Here is a 12,107-nt window from a genome sequence, read left to right on the forward strand (position 1 = left end):
AAGGTGGTTTGCCATTGCTTGCCTCTGGGAGGTGACCTTGGGCTTCTTTGATGCTCTCCCATCCAAGTACTAACCTGGGTAGACCTTGCTTAGCTTCCAAGATCTGATGAGATCGGGCTAGCCCGGACTGACCAGGCCAGAGTTATTACGGTAATAGACCAGTAACGTTAACCAGAATTGCTGGTCCAGACACTGTGGCCTAGACTGCATAGCCAGCAAAATAACTAGATAGAATCGAGCTAATAGGATGGACTGTACCACTCCAGAATTTATTGAGGGAAATGCAGTCCCCCCTGTATAAAAAGACTTCTCGCAGCTAATACCGTAGAGCACTTAGGAGAAAAGTTGTCGTCTCGTTGTGTTAGTTTTCTATCAGCTCAGCCGTGGGCAGGGCGGGGGGGACATACAGGGAGCAGATAAGGCAGGCTGCTGGCATAACTTTTGAGATGCCCCAGAAGAGCGCCCTGGTGATGCCGTGCCCCAGTCAGGGTGCTGGTGTGGCAATATTGTGGAACAAAGCTGCTACATTAGCACAGAAAGGGATGGGGCACAGTGGTAGATAGTCAGCTCCACGAGCCACCTCAACCCGAGAATGCCCCCCCCCAAACTGGCCACCCAAAACCATGGCGACTGTACAAAAGCATAGGCCAAGCACACACACCTCACACAGATGCACGCGCAGTCCCGACCAAAAGCCCAAGCAGAGCACAAACTGCCAACTACAGCCGCAAAAAATCCCCCTTCTCACAAGCGTCCAAAGATCCTTCGCTGCACCCAACCACAGCCCCCTCCCCAGCATTACATAAACCCCAGCCTGGATGCCCCATAGCCTGGGAGGTAGGGCACATGGCAAGGGATTCTGTCTCGGAGGTCTCTGCTGTGAGCCCACTGCATTTCACTGGTGGTGGGATAAGGCACTTAGCAGTAACACTCAAGGGGGGAAAGAAAAGTCCATGCTGTGTGGCTATTTCCAGAACCCTAACATGTATACTATCTCCGGAGGCCCAGCCTGAAGAGACAACCACGCGCTTACAGATAAGCAGGGGTGGGAATCCAGCTGCCTCACCCTTGGAGTTCACACATGCCTTTCCCCGTCCTCCTTGCTTGAGCTGGGACGCCACTTCAGTACTGCTGGTTCCCACACCTGAGCCAAGCACTGTGGCCCGTATCAAGCAATGGTGCATTCTTCCAGGGAAATATATTGGGGAGAGCTACCTGTGATGTGTGAGGCATGGGGACTCTGACATGCCCATACTGAGCTGTTAGCATACCCTTTTGCCAGGATGCTCCCTCCCCGGGCAGGGAACAGGGTGCAATTGTGTTTTGGGGTGCCTGCAAGCTGCCCCACTGTGCTCTGTGGCTCATCTGGCCATGGGACTCATTGCCTTGCAGGATCAGGCCCCGATGCAGCATTTCCATTGTAGAACACTTGTGTGTGGGATTAGTAGGTGTTATTCGGAGGACACAAGCATGCACTTCTTGGAGGTCCCCTGGCAAATTGAGCCTCTGCCTCCCTGGGGATGGAATCAGGGACCCTGCTGGTGCCCCACAGGCATGGCTGGGGCTGGCCATTGCTGCGCATGTTTCCGTTTAGCATCTGTGCAGGAGGCGATTCAACAGAGAGATCTGAGAGCTTGACAGTTCCTGCCATTCTTCACTCTCCAGTTCCAGCCGGGCTACTGGAGGATCCCGTCTTGGGCAGTTTTCTGAGCCGCAAGTCCACCTCACCCGTGTGCTATGCTAGGGACAGCTCAACATGTTTCCTCGTGGCCCCCGTGTCTCACAAAGGCACAGGTGCCCTACTGATCGGAGGAAGCTGGCGGTCCAATTCATCAGATCTGTTCATGACTGCAGTTCAATAAAGTCTGGGGCGTTCTGAAGTTGTGTCCCTGCCTGGGAGTGGATGAGACTAGCTCCACACACCCACTGCTCCATCTCCTCTCCCCCATCTGTGTCTTCCCCTTAGGGTTGCGGGTGGGCTCAGACTCAAGCATGCCCCCATACTGGGCTTGCTATTGTTGGTCCCTGTGGTGTTACAGCACTTCTGTTTTGTTCAGCTGCAAAATATATCAGAGGTCCAGCGGCATCTTTAAGTTTGACCCCTCCTATTTGTCCCCACCCCTTCCTCTGCAGCTTGGGGGGGGGGCAGGGTGGCGGGTGGTCTGAGAGGGTGTGTGGCTGCTCTAGCATGGAGGAGGGCAGGCAGTGTCCGGGTCCCATGCTGCTCCACAACACAACTGGCGTCTGCTAAGCCATGCATCTTTACAGTGCATGCGCAGGGGACGCACAGGGGGTACGGAGCAGGGTCCCTGCCAAAAGGATGCATCTCCAGGCTGGCCTATTGACTCTTCCATTCTGTTCACCCTTCTGTGGTTCGTGGGGACCAAATGTCATCTCCAAAGCTTCAGACTGCCTCTCCCCTTTCCCCACGTGGGGATCGGATCAGGACCTCTGGCCATGCCTGCCTGTGCAGTGACGGCCTTTGCCTGGCCCCATGTGGCTGGAGGTGATGTCAGGGCTGCAGTGGGTAGCTGGAGGCCTCGCTTCAAAAAGGATGTGGACAAAATCGAGAGGGTGCAGAGGAGAGCGATGAGGATGATCAGGGGTCTGGAGACGGAGCCCTACGAGGAAAGGCTGAGGGACTTGGGAATGTTTAGTTTGGAGAAGAGTAGGTTGAGGGGGGACATCATTGCTCTCTTTAAGTATTTGAAAGGTTGTCATTTGGAGGAGGGCAGGGAGCTGTTCCAGTTGGCAGCAGAGGGTAGGACCTGAAGCAATGGGCTAAAACTACATACACAAAGGTACCGGCTGGATATTAGGAAGAACTTTTTCACAGTCAGAGTATTTCAAAAGTGGAGCCAGCTGCCTAGGGAGGTGGTGAGCTCCCGTTCACTGGCAGTTTTCAAGAAGTGGCTGGATGAATATTTGTCAGAGATGCTTTAGGCTGATCCTGCACTGGGCAGGGGGTTGGACTAGATGGTCTGTATGGCCCCTTCCAACTCTGTGATGCTATGATTCTAATGCTGGATGGCATGCCTCCTTTGGAGCTGCCCTCTTGGTCTGTGGTTGGGATCCATGGCTTGGGTATAAGAACTGTGAATTCAAGCCTGGCCTTTGCCGTGATGTTTTTTTCATGGGAAGGGTGTGTGGGGCTTGGTGCAGGGATGGTTCTGTGCTGGGAGCCCTTTTGCTGCCCGTGAGGCCCAGCTGGGGAAGGGGTGAGTGTCCTGTCTGCTGCACAGGAGGGCTTAGCCCGTGTGCTTCTGTACTCTGGCTCTTGGAGGGGTGGCATTGAGGGGCACTGCCAGATTGCCAGGTGGGGATGGGCTGCGCCTGCATGTGTCACTCACAGGGGCATCATCAACTGCTGTTGTCTGGTTGGTGTGTGTTTCTGGGGTTGCTATGGACTCTGGCATGCCTGCTATGCCATCTGTGCTTGGTGGAAGGGCATGCCTTATTTCCCCCTGCAGAAAGTCCATAGGGAATGGACTAGCAGTGCCACTTTTGCATTGGCAAATGGAATGTACTGTCCATGCAGGAAGATTCTGTTGCAGAAGAACACTAAATAATTTTTTTAAAAGTACCCCCTTCCAACTGCTGTCAGAAATGGCCCAGTGCATTCTACCATCTTAAAATTCTGTCATTTTATTTTATGCATGAATAGACTGGACCTGTTTCTTTTGCCCTTCCCTGCTGGGAAGTGACAAACCTACCTGGAGTACACTCGCCACTGGCAGGCAACCCAGGAAAGCACGCACCAAGTGTACTCCTGATGGAACATGACAGGAGTGCTCCTGCACTTTGCTGGGGCCAATTCTGTCCCCAAATGGGCTGATGCACACGGAAGCATGCCTGTGACCAGCGTGATGACCTCACTTCCTGGAAGTGACATCATCGTTCAAGTGTGAAAAGTGACGCCCAAGGCACAAAGTAAGTGCCAGGAGGGCACAGGGACCTAACAACTCTATTGTTCTGCCATGGAATCTCACTGGGTGGCCTTGGGCCAATCACATTCTTTCAACCTAACCTACCTCATAGGGTTGTTGTGAGGATAAAATGGCAGAGTGGGGTGTAAGCTGCTTTGGGTCCCCATTGGAGAGAAAGGCAGGTCTTGATTCAGCCCAGGTGGATGCATTGTCTTGAGCTTTCTTATCAGTTGCAATTCATCAGTCTCTCTTTCTAATCTCCCTCTGAAATTCCTCTGCAGGATAACTTCTTCTTCCAGTCCAAGATCGCTTTTGAGAACGCACCTGACCCCACACAGACCTGCAGCATCTCATTACAGAGACAAGTAGAGATAAGCAGGCTGTCTTTCAGGAAAGCTTGTGATGTTGGCCTTCTCAGTGAGGGACCCATTGAAGTCCAACAAAGTGAATGATTCCCTGGAGTACATTTTGAAAGCCACCAAGCTAGCATGCTTAAATTGGTTCTGTTATTTTTGCACTGACACAGGATATAGTTATAGATGGACTCACATTCTGGCTGTATTTGAAGAAGTGAGCTGTGACTCACGAAAGCGCATACCCTACCACAAATTTTGTTAGTCTCACAGGTGCTGCTGGACTCTTGCTCTTTTCTACTGCTACAGACTAGAGATGGGCATGAACCACAAAAAAACCGAACCATGAGGTTTGTGGTTCGTGGGTTTTCACGAACCAGGAACCACAAACTGGCACGAACTCCTGCAAGTTTACGAACCAGTTTGTGGTTCATGGGGTTTAAATGCCCCTTTCCGGCCGCTTAGCAGTGGCCGGGAAAAGGGCATTTGACAGTTTAAAGGGCCCTTTCCTGCCTTGCAAGGGGCAGGTCCCTTTAAACTATTAGCCGGCAGGTGGCAGGGGGGGATCCCCCCTCGCTGCCTGCCAGCTGATAGTTTAAAGGGACCTGCCACTTGCAAGCAGCAGGGCCCTTTAAACTGCCCAAACCCCAGACCCCACCCCCCCCAGCCCCAGCCCCACACTCACCTTGCCCAGCCACCCTACATCCTCCCCCTCCTCCTGTGAGGGGGCGGGAAGGCTGTTTTTGGCCTCTTCTGCCACTGTGTGGGCCCGCAGGGCGGCGGAGGAGGCCGAAAACGACCTCCCTGCCCTTCAAATGGCCTTCCATAGAAGCAAAATGCATCCCAGTTCTGTCCAAGAACATTGAAAATAGGGAGCTGCTGTAGCATAGTGGTTAAGTGACTGGGCTACGAATTAGCATTCTGCTAGTTTGACTCCCACTACTGCCATAAGCTCTGCAGGTTGCCTTGGGTAAGCCACTCCTCTCAGCCCAGCTGTATTGTGGGGATAATAATAACACTGACTTTGTTTACCGCTCTGAGAGGGCAATAATCTGTCTAGAAGGGAGGTATATAAACAACCTGTTATTAACGAGGTTTCATGGCAGACATATTTATTAGTTAAAAGATTCCATCTTTCCTTCCCTCTCATCAAATTGTCTTACAAACAGCCTGCATTAAATGAATTCAAAACCAAGACAAATAATAATAACAACAACAACATTCAATTTATATAGCATCCTTCAGTACAAGGGCTTTCTCTGTGGTGGCCCCTACCCTGTGGAATGACCTGCCTGAGGAAGTCAGAAGAGCCCCCACTCTCCTGGCTTTCCATAAACGATGCAAAACCGAACTATTCAAAAAGGCTTTTTACTCAAATGGGAGGGCTGCATTGTAGGGATGGGGTGTCAGGGATCATAGATTTCATCACCATTTTTGCCTCATATATTATCTGCTGCTTTAAATATGTACTCCTATGTACAACCATCGCTCCATGCTGTCTAATGTTAGTCCTAGAATTGATTACATTTTGCTTCAGTATCTCTACTGAGTCTTGGATCCTTGCTAATCCTATGTCTTTAAACTTGTATATGTTTACCTTATGGTATTGTATTGAAATGTACTTACTTGATACTGATTGTATTAACCTCGCTGTGTAATCCACCTTGAGTCTCAGTGAGAAAGGCAGACTATAAATGACGTAAATAAAAAAAAAAATTAAATGCCCACTCAGAATGGTGTACAAGGTATGTCATTATTATCCCCACAACAAAACACCCTGTGAGGTGGGTGGGGCTGAGAGAGCTCCTAGAAGCTGTGACTGACCAAAGATCACCCAGTGGGGAATCAAACCTGGTTCTCCAGATTAGAGTCCCACACTCTTAACCACAACACCAAACACACACATCAATCCCAAAATTACCACACAAGAGACCAACACAGATTAGTCTCCAATCAAAGGCTCTCCTAAACAATACTCTTTTATAGGGCTTCTTGGAACTTCCAAGATGGAAACCCTCCTCTAAACTTTCTGGAAAACTGTTCCAGAGGAACGGCGCCAAGGCAAATCTAATGATCTCGGACAAGGAACAGGCTGTAGAAGCTACTTGGAAGATCAAATTTAGCACAGAGGTTCATATAGGGTTGCCAGCTCCAAGCTGAGAAATTCCTGGAGATCTGGGGGGTGAAACCTGGAGAAACCTGGACAAAGTGGGGTTTGGGGAGGGAAAGGACCTTTGCATGGCATAACTCCATAGAGTCTACCCCCCAAAGTAGCCATTTTCTCCAGGTGAACTGATCTATGTGACCTGGAGATCAGTTGTAATTCCAGGATATCTCCAGTCACTACCTGGAGGCTGGCAACCCTAGGTTCATAACAGGAGGAATGGTCCTTTCAGTCTCATAACAGACCAATGGGAGTCCCTCAGCAGATCAGTTGCTGAAAGCCACTGTGCTATAGAGTCTGAGCACTGATCTTTTTCGTATTTCTTTTGGCTTTATCAATACTTTTTTCCTGCAGTCTCTTATTGCTACAGGCTTGTAAAAGGTGAATTCATTTATTTTCAGATGAAGCTGTGAAGTAGATCTCTTTAGAGGGATTATCTAAGCTCTGAACAGTAGCACTTTCCCCCCCATGAATAAGCCTTTTGTAACTTACGCATGTGATGTTTATGTACGCTGAACATTTTGTGTTTGCCAGAAGAATAGTGGTGACCTTTTTCCAAAGAGGCACACAGAGATGTATGCTTAGACTCCCACTGTGATTTTATGTATTTCACTTGGACTCTAGCAACTTTTGTGACACCGCAAGACAAAAGTGTAGCCTGGTGTGTTGTCTTCAGCTGGATTTATCTGGATCCCTCCCACCCTTCTTGCTTCATGTTAAATCTGCTTATAAAAAGAAAGCCGCATGTACCAAAGTGAATTTATATAAAGGTAATTGGTGAGCAGCATTGGAAAAGGGGGAGAACAAATACCCCTCCTGCACACTTCCTGGATGCAATTCTGGTGTTGGACTGCATTAAATTTGTAGGAAAGAAGGGCTTCTGCCACAGTTTCTCCACTATTGTGCAGAGCCTCACTGGTCCTAGCTTGTCTTAAAATATATTATTTATTTATGAAATGTATACTCTTTTTATTTTTGATAAACTATTGACACATAAAAAGGTATAATAAGAGCTTAAAACAACATAAATTAAAGTTAGAAATCAAAACATTGAAAGACACTTGAAGCATATGTAAGAATTACTAAATAATTGAAGAACTGAGTCAACTAAACTTATTTACAATCATAGAACGACAGTTAACATATCTACATCATAAAAGCTGGAACTATTTGGGCTGGGTGAAGTGGAATATTGCCTCATGACTTGCTATAAAGTCAATTATAGGTTGTCATGTGTCAGCAAAATCAGAAATATATTGATCCGACTCGATCTGCTTCTGTTGGTCTAGGATTTTATCCATTACAAATATGTCCCATATCTTCCTGTACCAATCAGATAACAAAGGGAGTTTGTTGCTCTTCCAATGACTAAGCAGGCTGCGGCACACAAAAATGCTATAAATCGTGCAATCCTATGCAGAGTTGCTCCAGTGTAAGCCAATTTATTTCAATGGATTTAGACTGGAGTAACTCTGTTTAGGATTGCACTGTAAATTAAGCCTTAACAGGGTGTACCATATTTTGAAAAAAAAATCAACAACATTATTTCCAGCTTAAAAGGAATTAGATACGTTGTTGTAATAGATATTTGGATTTGAATTAGATGCCAGAATGACTGAACATGGCTTACAAGACCACCAAGTATGAAAATATGAACCTCGGTCTCCACACTGTTTCTAGCAGTTTGATTGCTGGTTACAGTTCATATCACCAGTTAACACCATTTAACTGGTGTTAAGATACCATCTCATTAATACTTAAAACATCTGGGTTTTAATATTGATTGTTCTGGAAGTAGCCAATTTAGATTGTCAGATCTGTTGCCATTGATTTTTAGAGACTGTAAAACCAAGGTCTCTTTACTAAGCCTGCAGATATGGTTTGTTATTGGAGGACGTTAATAAGATTGTGTAAATGTCTGAGATAATTCCTTTGTCATTGCATGAAATATTTTTTTAAAAATTTCAAAGTCAGTCAAAGGTTTCGACAAATGTTCCTTATAATTGTTAACTAAGTTTCTAATGTGAAAGTATTGATACCAATGGAATCTAGTTTGGCTTCCAAAACAGATTTATTTAAAACATTAGTGTTCTTGGTTAAACCTATTAGGCTTGTATAGCAAGTTTCCTCCAAAACCTATAGTCTTGTGTTTGCAACCCTGTTTCATACCGTGATTGACCTATGAAGGTAGAAAGTGGTGATATTGGGGGTACACACTTGAAATGCCCACTATCCCTTATTTGTAGTGAATTTAAGAGGAAAATGTTATCAATAACAGAGTTTGGCCTTTCCTTTGTATTGTTCCAAAATACTACATGCAAGTTTTTTGGATAACTATGTATATCCTATCTAAAGTCGGAATTGGATTTAATAACAACAACAACAACATTTTATTTATTATACCACCCTCCAGGACAACTTAACACTCACTCAAAGCAGTATACAAAGTATATTATTATTATTCCCACAACAATCACCCTGTCAGGTGGGTGGGGTTGAGAGAGCTCTGAGAGAGCTGTGACTGATCCAAGGTCACCCAGCTGGCTTCAAGTGGCGGAGTGGGGAATCAAATCTGGCTCTCCAGATTAGAGTCCCAGCGCTCTTAACCACTACACAAAAATGGCGTTTGAATAGACTTGGTATGAGTGATGTATCCCAATACAGTTTTAGATCTGGTTAACTAAATCTTCTTAGGTTTATTCAGAGTGTTAAAACTTATTCTAGGTTTTTTGTTGTTCCATACAAAGGCATTAAAAGATTGTTGAACTTTCTTAAGGAATGTGTTTGGGAGAGGAATTGGCAAAGTTCTAAAAAAAAAGATAAATTTAGGTAGAATAAATGATTTGATCAAATTAGTTTTCTCTAGCCATGAAAATGGTAGGTTATTCCAATGCTTAATGAGTCCAGAAAATTATGTTTAAACAAATCATTTAGATCAAGCAGAATCTTGATCCCCAAGTGACACCAGAATGAAGAAACCCAATTAGATTTGTAAGAATTTTTGATTTGGAGGGTAGTCATTTGAGCGAGATGTATAGGAAATATTACTGTTTTAGTATGGTTAACTCGAAGACCCGAAATTGCTGAAAATTGGGCAAGTTCTGTGTCAACAGCTGAAAAGGACTGTAAAGGGTTAGGTAAGTATAAAACTACATCATCTGCAAACAGTCCGATCTTCATCTCCTTATCTTTTACTTTGGTACCAAGAATTTGGAGGGTTTTGCAAATAGCAATGGCTAGAGGTTCAATAGAAAGGGCAAAAAGCAGGGGCAAAAGCAGGCAGCCTTGTCTTGTACCCTGTGAAATCAGAAAGTCTTTCGAAGATAGGTTGTTTATTTGGATTTGGGCCACTGGAGATGAATAGAGGGTGTGGAAGATGCACAGAAAATGTTCCCCAAATTCCATGTGACTAAAGAGTGAGATTAGGTATTTAGGCTCTAGCTTGTCAAATGCCTTTTCTGTACAAATCCGTTGTCAATTTTCTTTTTCCTGTTGTAATTTATGATGTCAAGTGATTTATGGATATTATCCACTGTTACGTTTCAGCATGAACCCTGTTTAGTCTTGGTGAATGTAGTGTATGATGACTGAGCTTAACCTAATTAGCAATTGTGGTTGTAAAAAATTTTGCATCTTGATTTATTAGTGATTTTGGTCTGTAAGAACTTGGGTTAGTTAGATCTTTATCTAGTTTGGGTATGACTACTATTCTGGAAAGCAGCAAGACTGAGGAACTATGCCAGAGAATAAGACATCTTTACAAACCTTAGCTAGGGGTTCTATTAGGATATCTGCATCTGCATACTTTATATAAAACTCACTTGGGATTCCATCTCTGTCTGGAGATTTATTGCTTTTCAAGTATTTGATAGTAGTTAGAAGTTCTTGAGTTGTTGTGACAGGAGCTTCCATTCGATCTCTATATTCTTTTATAAGTTTTGGGATGTTAGATTTGGAAACTAGATACTCAGTCTTTTCTGAGTTTGGGTTGGAAGATGCATATAAATGCATCTTATTGTAATACCCATTTCTTTTTTTTTTTTATAAATTTTTTTATTTTTCATAACTACAAAACACTACACCAGACTATCACAAGGAAAGGGGAGAGGGAAGGGACAAAGGGGGGTGGAAAAAGAAAAAGGGGGGGGGAATGAACTACAAACACTAAACACTACACTTCAATGTTTCCCTTCATACTGTCATAATACAAAAATAGCTCCATAGAATAATGATGGAGTGGTTAATCATACAGAAAATAAACATTTCAAATTCTGATTAAACTTTCCTCCCCCTTCTAGGTCCCGGACGCAATTCTCTCTGTGCAACTGCTGTTGCGATGCTCTCCCCCCCCCCTCCGGCTCCTCCTTTTCTTCGTTCTTGGTGCAGCAGAGTTCTGGGTTTTTATTCTCAAAATCCTTTAGTTGATCTTCTGATAATATCTTATAGGCCTGATCTTTATATCTGAACCATATTCCTTCCGGGAATAACCATTTGTACTTTATTCCATGGTCCCTCAGAAGAGCTGCAAACTTTTTATATTTAAAACGCCGTTTCCGGACTAGAAATGGAACGTCCTTCAAAATCTTGACTTTCAAACCCATAAAGTCCAAATCCGCATTGTATGAGTTATATAGGATGGTGTCCCGAATCTTTTTAGTTGAAAAGTCAATAATGATCTCACGAGGCAACTGTCGCTTTGTTGCATATTTTGAAGAAGCCCGACGGACCTCCAAAATGGCGCTTTTAACCTCTTCTTTAGTCGTCCTCGCGGGTGTCGCCAGTAGTTCCGAGACCAAATCCCACAGATCCTCATTTTCCTCCTCTTTCACGTTTTGGAGACGCAAAATTGTCTGCGTTCGTTCCACCTGTAGCCCGATCAGCTGGTTCTCCACCAACTTCAGCTCCTTTTTTGTAGCCTTCACAAGTGACGCACTTTCCAGAGCAGACTTTTCTGCCCCCCCCCCCGCTGCTGCCTTAATGGTTTTCACCTCGCTTTCAATTAAGCCCACCCTTTGATCAGTTTCGTTCAGCTTGTCAACAAAGGGTTTTATGGCTTCCACCACCGCCCTGCGCACCAACTCTTCGAGCGACTCCCCTTTCTGCAAGGTAGACGAGATTGACTTACCGAGAGCGGGACTTTGCTTCTTTGCTGCCATTTTTGGGGGGGGGGGGCGCCAACAAAATTCTGGAACTCCACGAAGGGGAAGAGCGAGTCTTCTTCAGATCAACCTCTCCTTCACAAACGCTTGTAGAACAGAAGGGATTCGCTTGTTTACAGGCTTCCGCCTGTTTCTTTTACTTGCCGTTTCTCGTTGCCCGGCGGCACTCGAGGCGCCGCGCACATCTGCCGGCCTCCATAGGGACAAACGGGCAATTCCCCCCCCGCATTGATTTCGGGGAGTTCTTCCCGCCGCGTCCCGGACCCTGGCTCCCTCCCTGGGAGTCCTGGGGGCTAATCCTTGCGGATCAGCCGCCCGGTCAGGGTGCCCGGTCGTTTCCTCCTGGACCAGCCGAGAGGAGCGTCCGGCATGGCTGAGAAAACGAAACCGAATCATCGTAATACCCATTTCGATCGCATTTTCAGTCACTTGAGTGACTTGCTTTAAGTTTATTCTAATTTATTTGATCTCCTCCAATTGATTGTAAAAAGATTTTTAAAATGTG

Source organism: Eublepharis macularius, chromosome 8 (assembly GCF_028583425.1).
Source record: "Eublepharis macularius isolate TG4126 chromosome 8, MPM_Emac_v1.0, whole genome shotgun sequence".
In the NCBI taxonomy this organism is placed as follows: Eukaryota; Metazoa; Chordata; class Lepidosauria; order Squamata; family Eublepharidae; genus Eublepharis; species Eublepharis macularius.